Genomic DNA, 10290 nt, shown 5'->3' on the forward strand with positions numbered 1-10290 from the left:
AACCAGCTCTGCACATTAGGTGACAAATTATAGGAGACAGAATGTGCAGATTCACTTGATCATATAATTCTTAAGAGTGATGCAGGTAAATGGATATGACTTGCTGTCCATAACAGAGGGACAGAAGCTTTAAAATCCCCCTCTGGACTAGTAAGTGTTTGGAACTTAGTTATTGTACGGCAGAAGCTAATAACAGAAATATAGGTAGATGTCAAAGGAGATAACTACTCTACTTTAGATTGCATGAGCATTCATTAGAGAACTTAATTTTGGTATCAAAGCAGTTTGTTGAAACTTTTTACATCTTTCATCATCTTGGAAAAAAAATTGAACAAAAGAACAAAAAATAAATAAATATTAATATACAGTTCAAAGGATTGGTAAATGAAAGATTAATAATTTTGTTTAAAGGATTAGTTCACTTTTAAATAAACTTTTCCTGATAATTTCCTCACCCCCATGTCATCCAAGATGTCCATGTCTTTCTTTCTTCAGTCGAAAAGAAATTAAAGTTTTTGATGAAAACATTCCAGGATTTTTCTCCTTATAGTAGACTTGAATGGGCACCAAACGGTTGAGGGTCAAAATTAGTTTCACTGCAGCTTCAAATTGTTCAAAACGATCCCAGATGAGAGATAAGGGTCTTATCTAGTGAAACCAGCGCTCATTTTCTGAAAAAAAAAAAAACGAAAATTATATAAGTTTTAACCAGAAATGCTCATCTTGAACTAGCTCTCTTCTTCTTCTTCTCTATTTGAATTCCAGCAGTGTAGACACTGCTAAGCGTATTACTGCCCTCCACAGGCCAAAGTTTGAACTAATTTTTATATGCAATATGCTAGTGCAAGTATATAACAATTAGTTCAAACCTTGACCTGTGGAGGGCAGTAATACACTTAGCAGTGTCTACACTGCTGGAATTCAAATAGAGAAGAAGAAGAATAGAGCTAGTTCAAGATGAGCATTTAAGGTTAAAACTTAAATAATTTTCAATTTTTTTTCAGAAAATGAGCGCTGGTTTCATTAGATAAGACCCTTATTTCTCATCTGGGATCGTGTTGAACAATTTGAAGCTGCAGTGAAACTAATTATGACCTTCAACTGTTTGGTGCCCATTCAAGTCTACTATAAGGAGAATAATCCTGGAATGTTTTCATCAAAAACTTTAATTTCTTTTCGACTGAAGAAAGAAAGATATGGACATCTTGGATGACATGGGGGTGAGTAAATTATCAGGAAAAGTTTATTTAAAAATGGACTAATTCTTTAAGAAGGATGCATTAAATTGATAAAAAAAAAAAAGTGACAATAAAAATTTTTATAATGTTACAAAATATATCCATTTCAAATAAATCCGTATCTTTCGAAAATCCGATTACATCCTAAACAACTATCCACAAAAATATTAAGCAGCACAACTGTTTTCAACATTGTTAAATAAGAAATGTTTCTTGAGTACCAAATCAGCATATTAGAATCATTTCTGAAGGATCATGTGACACTGTTATATTCTCATTCCGGCGTAATAATCAAGGAACTTTGCTGCCGTACCATGGGTGCAGCAGGCACAATGATATTACGCAGCATCTCTCACAAATGTCTCCATGGTTGCAAGGCACGCTCCCTGTGCAAGCAGGGGGTCACAGGCGCTGTGTAATAACATTGCACCTGCTGCAATGGTACGGCAGCAAAGTTCCTTGATTATTACGCTGGAATGAGAGTATAGTTCCTAGCCATATCAGCCTAGAAAATCGCAACTTTTCATTTTCCGTCGGTCTTAGTACACAATGTAACTACAGAAAAGTCAAGTTTTAAATAGGAAAAATATCGAAACTCTTTGGTCATTTTTGAGTGAGATGCTAATGGTCTAATCAGATTCAATAAACTATGCTAAGCTATGCTAAAATTGGTACCGCCAGACCCGGAGATCGGCAGAATGGATCCGAAAACGGTAAAACTCAACTGTTTAACTCTAGGGGAGTATGAAAATGAGTCTATTTTCAAAAAAAGTGGAGTGTTCCTTTAAAGATATTTAAAATTGTAATAATATTTTATAATATTACTGTTTTACTGTATTCTTGATCATATAAATTAGGGATGCACCGATACGGTATTCAAATCGGTATCGGCTCCGATACTGCCATTTTTGCCGGATCGGGTATCGGCCGGAGTGGACCAATCCAAATCCGATACTGTGCGTGTACTATTCTGTTATTGTTAAGCTCCACAAAAGGCACAAAAACATTAAAAAAGCACCATAAAGTTTCTGTGCACTATATTCCAAGTGTTCTGAAGCAATTCCATAGTTTAATTTGAGGTACAGATAAATATTTAAGTCATTAAATGAAAGTTCACGTAAATGCCTCCGTCCGCTGCTGCAGTCAGTCATTCTCCATTCAGCATTCAGACTGCGTATCGCGTTCGGTTACGACAGTCAACACAATGAAACTCTCTCCAAGATGAATAAGTGTTTATATTATTATACTTCATCAAGATAACGGTAATACAATACCCATCAATATATCTTCTCTTTGTGCTTTGAACCTTTCAATGCGGAGCGCTGTGACTCCATGATGCTTCAAGCGCATCATTTTGTACACGGGATGCGCATAAGCGCTTTGTGCCGCTCTGTATGGAAGCCGTTAATATTATAATACTTTTGCGCAATGAACGATTGTTAATAGCATTTTTTCCGTTCTGTCCTATCTTTCATATGTTGCTGCATCATTTTCATTTTTATATTTTAATATTAAGACATTTAATAGCTTCGCATTTTCATATTTATTCACAAACTTATAGGATAAACAAAAAGTCCTAAGCTATGCATTTATTTATATTATGAAAAGAAGATAAAGACTGCGTCACTTCTCAGTTTTCATCTTGAACACTTTTTGAGGATCGTGAGTGAACCATAGACTGTAAAAAAATATGGACGTAGTGTCCGTGACGTCACCCATAGATTTATGAATAGCAGTTTTGACGCGTAAATGAGGCCGCGGCCATCTTAGCTGCACGTGACCGCACGTCACTCACGGATAACTGAAAATGGGCAAAGAGGCGGGACGAAGTTGGAGCCCATGCGACTTGTTGCTGAAACCACGCCCGCCCTAGCTATCTATCTTAGATACTATCTAAAATATTAATAAAGATAACAATATCATTAGAAAGTACTAAAGGATTACTGTCAATCTACGGTGATTTTTTACGATAACGTTATAGATGCTCCAACACCAGTAGGCTAATTAATTTGTGTGGGGTGTGCAAATAACACAAATCAAATGGGATTTCATACCTTTATAATGAAATAGAGATCGCGAGATGAATCCAATCCGTGGCACTTGGGTAAAATATATATATATATGTACCAGATGTATATCTCTCAAATGTTCTCTCAAACTAATGAGCACGTATCCAAAGTATAATTTTTCAAAATAGTGCAGCAGTTTTAGTTATATCCAAGCAATGCTGTCGGAGTTGTATATCCTCCTGGTATTGTCATTGTAGTAAATCTCAGGAACAAAACTTTTAGCCAATGCCACGACGATGCAACAACGTGTGTTCCGCATCCGAGCACATGTACACAGACTGACATCTGTCTCGAGTATGCAGCAAGCCATATATTGTATAAAATAATACAGAAAAAAGCACAAATACGACTGAGATGCCAAATTCAGCGGCTGAAATGAGCTGCTGAGGTAACATGACGGCTCACAGACAGCAGCGGCATACCTGTCACTCAAGTGACCACGCCCTTAATTATGCAGAACTTTAAGGCTTAATATAATTTAAACGGATGAGCTATAAAAAAATTCACCCCCCTCAGAGTTGTCATGAAGGTCAAAATTCGCAGTATAGACCAAAACCACAATATGAACCAGACTGTAAACTTGGCTGTTTTAACATGATGGTCAATGAGATTCTGCTCACTTCTGCAGCCTGTCCCTAGCGGCCAGTCGATGAATTGCAGTTTAATTCACTTCCGTATTGGCTTCACGAGAAACAGGGGGAGGTTGCCGCTTGGAGTGAACGCAGGGCTCTCAAGTGTCACGCATTGAGCGTGACAGTCACTCATTTCGGTCTTTTGTCACGCACTCCCGCCACACATTGTATTTCTCACGCAGAAAAACTATTTATCATATATTTAATATGCCGCAGCGCCCAAAATGTATCTGGCCGCGCCGCTCTCTCTGGAACCGGGAAGGAATCAAGCGCGTCTCGAACCTGCCACTTATCAGCCAATCAAAAAAAGAAAGAGGCTACACAATAGCCAATCAGAAAATAGCACTATTGTATCTGGGTAAGATTTAACGCAACAACCAATGAAAAAAAAGCATATCTTGGAATTGTTCACCATCATCCTCGTTCACCCACAGAGGAAAACACTGGAGCTCTGAGCATCACTTTGAGCACAGAGTAAGTCATGATCTCCTGTTTTAATGTTACAACAAATTCACAACTTGTTTGACACAAACAATGACAACTTGACTACTGTTAGATAATCAGATAATCAGCATCAGTTTTTCATGAGTGTCTGAACTTAGCCAACAGTTTTACAGCCTGTTCATTGACACCTGCTCAGAACAAGTAGTCTAGGCCTAGTTATATTTTGCTATCACACGATGACTGACATTTTGTTACATTAAACATCTCTCTCTCCAAATAGTTTTAATAATTTTATTTTGAATTACCATTGTGTATGAAATGTGCTATACAAATAAATTGCCTTGCCTTGCCTTGCCTATATTCAAAGTCATCTGAAGCCATTCCATAGCTTTTTTTTTTCTTCCAAGAATTAGGCTAGAATACTTTTTGCTGCTGAATTATATACTCACCTTGTTTACTTATTTATTTATTGGTCAGCTTATGATTATATATTTTTATTCATTTGTTATTTTTATCTATAATGAAGTGGTGTGTTTAGTGCATTCTGGATTGTTTAACAAATCAAAGAGTGACCATTAGTTCCACAAATACAGACACAGGCTCCCACAAATAAATTAATTCAACAAAGGTAACCTCTTTTGCTACATATTTTTAATGGTTTAAATGTGTACTCTACATGTTTGACCACTTACGAACTCTCATTTAGCCTACTATATGTTGTGTACATGACTAATGTGCCCAACCATCAGCAATAAATAAATTACTTTTAGAGCACAAAATTGTTTACAAGAGAACACATTTCTTCATTGATCTAGTCACTTAATTTTGCTCTTAGAATGCACTAGATTCATGCATTTAAATTTAAAATGTACAAAATTTTCCTCCGGGGGGGCATGCCCCCGGACACCCCTAGAGGAACCGATGTCCACCCACTACAGTCTCACAAAATCCTGTGGGAAACACTGTGGATGCATTAATCATTGCATCTGTCTTTCAAAGGTGTCAGGTAAAAGACAACTAATAAACATCATCATTCACCCTGAGGGCAGGTTACAGGATGCTGGCCCAGAGAAGGTGGCGAAAGTTGTTTTTTTTGTTTTTTTGTTTTTTATGGGGGGGGGGATGTCTCCAAAACTTGAGAGCCCTGTGAATGTGATCATCTCTTCCTCTTTACTACTTTACAGAAGGAAATAAATATGAATGAAAATCAAAGAATATGTTGAAAGTTGCAGTAGCTTACCAAAATCTGTATCACGTCAGTTCAATCAGTGTTGTAAACAATGTCACGTATACCTCAGAAAAGCCATTCGTTGACCATAAACTTATAGTCAGCAGCAAGAAAAATAAAACTAACTATTTAAAACAAAACGGATTAGAAACTTGCATAAGTATGCAAGCATAAGTATTATAATATATAATAAAATGGACAAACTGGGTGCGTGTAATCAAACGCATCGTGTTCATTTTATTCTAGAGACTGAACTCGCGCTGCTGCCACACTGGAGCGCGCTCACCACCAACTGGACAGGGGTGGGAATTGCAACATCAGCCTCAGTAATCAGTCAAAATGACGGACAGGCTGCAGATTTTTTCCGTCACTGCTAAAAAAAATTCCATCAATGACGGAAAATTTTCGGTTAACGCGACCTTTGAGATTATATATTATATACACGCCACACTACCGCCGGTGACACTCCACGACCGCGGTGGCGCGGTTGTCATGCCGACCGTCACAGCCCTATGTGAGGCATACAGTTTATTAGGTAATTTAGCACTTTTCTTATTACTTGAAGATCGGATCGGTATCGGCCGATACTGAATCCCAGGTATCGGAATCGGTATCGGAAGCGAAAAAGGCGGATCGGTGCATCCCTAATATAAATGCAGCTTTAGTGCAGCAATGTTCTACACATTTTTTCAAACTGTTAAAAAAATATATACATACGTTTCTGAATAAACTTTTTTGAAGTGCCCTAATAGGGATGGGCCGATACCACAATTTTGGCTTCGGTATGGTACCACAATCTAATACCGGTATATCAGTATTAAATCGATAGGCTACCATACAGGGTCTAAATTTTGGCTTGAGTATTGCGCATAATTTTACTCATTCTTGCAGGTTTTGTGTTAAATGGGAAATTACCACAAATGTTTATTAGCAAATTAATCAACACAGATTATCACATCAAATCAGTAATTGGTTACCACTTATAGCACACTTGAACCCATAGTGTACTACAAGTGGTAACTAAATACATTTTAATATACAGAGATAGTATTTTAAAAGCACATTTTAGTTCATATTTCATGGTGTTTCAAAATAGCACAGTTGAGTACACTTACTGTACATGTTCTTAAGATTATCTTAAGAAGTACTAAAGAAGAATTACAAAATTAGTGTGTGAAAATAGAGCACTTTAAGTAGGCTACAGCACGTTGCGATACAACACTCTCGTGCGCGTTTCGGACAATTGACGGAAATCACCTGCCCACGTTTTTTTAAACCTTGCCAATTTGAACATCCAAGTGATTTTATCATTCAGTAGTAACGTTCTTGGGAGCGCTTTGAGAGATGGTTTCTTTGCGCTTATACAACAAACAACACACAACACACACACATACACACTCAAGCCGCCTGTATAGAGCTTGCGCATTCCGAATTGAGTTGTTTTACCTCAAACGGTCAAATACACACAAAATTGTCAAAAAATGTCCGTCTTCGTGAGTATTCACATAAACACAGTCGGTTATGTCTGTGAATTTAAAAAGTTTAATGGTATCATCGCATGTGTAGTAGCCTATTATCGAATCTGTGAAGCCAAAAATACATGCTGCTGTCTGTTTAAATAACGTTTGTAACTTTAAATTAATTGTATGGATTTACCTATTTAATGTATTAACAGTGACTATTCAGTGTTATTTTACATTTGATTACTTTATTTAATTTCTTAAACTAGCATCTCTGTACCTGAATACTACTGTTAGAAACTTAAGTACAAATGTTATGAGATCTAAACATAATTGGTTCAAACGCACGCTGGAGCTTTCATGTTATCTTAACGATATGATCTTATGTAACTTGCATGCGTTGATATAAATGTCTAAATTTGATCGTTTGAATGACACACTGACCTGTCGATCTGGTCTTGTAAGTCAGGATGAGCAAGTGACAGGTGCTTGGCAAAGTTTGATGGTTCTTCATCATTTTTATAAGCAACGTAATTCCAAATTATGCATCTACTGCTCTCATTATTAGTTTTGGGCGTGTTGAGTGAGATTCAACTGCTTTATCCATTTTATTCCTCAATGTTGTCACATTTGCCGGTTTCGCTTCAGTTTGGGTAGCACACTGCCACCTAGCGATGAACTTCGGAACAGCAGCATATACCGAAATGAGCAAAATCATGATATCGTACCGTTTGAAAAAATATATATACCGGTATTTTTCTAGTACCGGTATACCGCGCATCCCTATGCCCTAATATCGAAAAGTCCTTTAAAACTAACCAGGCTTGATGTGTCCCCAAGTCAGAGTGTTTACTGCTACAAGCTCAGCCACTCTGCTGCCCTGAGATAGATAGGACACACACACACACACACACACACACACACACACACACATACACACACAACCACTTTGGCTGTCACTCCAGAGTGAAACTGTTAGAGTATGTGTAGACATTTGGATGGACAGCCAAGCTCTTCAAGGACATCCCTCATGCTCTCCGCAGGCCATGTGTACTCACATGAACACATGCACACACACCCTTTCAAAGTTTCACATGAACGCACGCACAAGCCCACACTTGGACGTAGTTGACTGCCATCTTCCCATAGGGCATCAACAGAGCATCAACATGAAACTCGAACGCGACAGACAGGCAAACAAAATAAACCATGTGCAACCTATGATTGTACAGCCATAATCTGCCATTCTCTCACAGCAGGCCAGAGAGGTTTTTTTTAATGCTAAAATCACTGCTTGATCACAATCAAACTCCTGTGGAGCGACTTCCCCTGGAGATGTGCTTCCTTAGCCACATTTGCATAAGATCTGTTTTGTCTAGACAACAAAATACACAAATCACACCTTCACAATGATTTCTTGCTCGGCGGGGGCTCCTCTCAAAGAAAATGTCAACGTGGACTTTTGGAGGGCAAAATATGGATCAGGACCCAAGGGCAGGCGTAGCAGGGGCCGCAAAATGATTCTTGTGCATTTCCATCATCTTTATGGATTTTCATTGATTGTTTTTACAATTGAGAAAGCGGCCAAACAGCCTCTCCATTGCTGTGAATCAAAAGTGAAAGCTTTCAGCTTTCAGTGACATTAGGCCTAAGAGAGTATGCTTTCAGCAGAACACACAGTTTCTTGCGCTCTCTCTTACACACATACACAACTCACTCCACTTCAGGAAAACTGCTGAACTCTACAGATCAATTTGGTCACTAAATGCACTAACATCAAAATATAGCAAATGCTTCAAACATGCAAACGTTTGAAAGGCATACAACATGAGCCAAGATGCCAAATGTCATAAAATGCAGACTGTATATGCGAATGGCAGGGTCCATACTCAGTGTTCACTGCTCCCTACTCACCAATTAGGGCATATCTTTTGAAGTTCACTTTAATTAACAAAATGCATTCATACGGAACACCCTGCAACCATCACACATAGATAAAATTTGAGTTGCACACATTAGAGGAGTTTGAGCTACGATGATATAATTTACATCTGTAAATAAATACAATAGAAATTACCAAACTTTCATCTAATATGCATGTGCATATAATAAATCTACTGTACTGTATGTGTATTTATTTAAATATAAATACATTTTTTTAATGAATATTAATTGTCATATCTGTAAGCGCTAGAGCAAGTGATAAATGTCTTTTGCATTGTTTAGTATGAAATTAAACATAATTTGGTTATTTTAAAGTTGAAGAATCTGTTCATCATTTAAAGCGATTGTATCTCTTCACAAGGCTTGGTCTAGGCTGCTTCACGTGGAATTGTTTTATGATGTGTTTATTATCTTTTTAAGTTTTGGTTACCTGGACTTTCAAGGGACAGAAACTTTACAGGTTTCATTCAAAATTTCTTAATTATTAAGAAGATTAACCAGAGTCATATGGGTTTGGAACGATATGAGGGTGAGTAAATGTTGACACAGTTTTCATTTTTGGGTTCACTATCCCTTTAAGATTGCAGAATACCCTGTGAAGTTGACTTCGAAGGGCACTTACGGTCAAACGGAACACACCTAGTCTCTAATTCTTCCGTGATGTCATCACACACACATGCAAGCCTTCTATACACTCTCTATGACACCCTTGAGTTTAACTGAATCCCGGGTACTTGCATACTCTACAGGTATCTGTCCATCTGTTCTTACCTTCTGGAGCAAACAAGGGTATTTAAGGCAGGCTGTGCTGTAAAAATTAGCATTATTATTATTGCCCTATGCATCCTAGTGTGCAAATAGGACTTGTATGTGTGTGTTAGGGATTGAGCGAGGTCCAATAGAGGTGTGAAAGGCCAGACATTAGCTTTATCACTTGTGTGGTAATAAGACAGAGTGTCTACAGGAAGCAAAGGGAAAGGTTTCACGTTTGATGAAAACAGGCATGACAGAGGGCTTCATTTGTTGCTTGCCGCTGAGAGGCTACCGGTGTCATCTCTTCTCGTGCTAACATAATTTCCTAAACGGATCTTTTGAAACTACCATATGGGCCTCATTTTTCATTTTACAGCATGATTGTGTATGAAGCTTTTTTTTAATATATTATTGAGTGTGTTATCCTTTAAAAAATTTGGTGGTTCATTATGTATAGCAGTGTCAAATGCGCCAAACCAATACAACAAATGTCTATGTGCAATGCATAAATGTGTGTATATC

The sequence above is a fragment of the Megalobrama amblycephala genome, linkage group LG7 (assembly GCF_018812025.1).
Source record: "Megalobrama amblycephala isolate DHTTF-2021 linkage group LG7, ASM1881202v1, whole genome shotgun sequence".
Lineage (NCBI taxonomy): Eukaryota > Metazoa > Chordata > Actinopteri > Cypriniformes > Xenocyprididae > Megalobrama > Megalobrama amblycephala.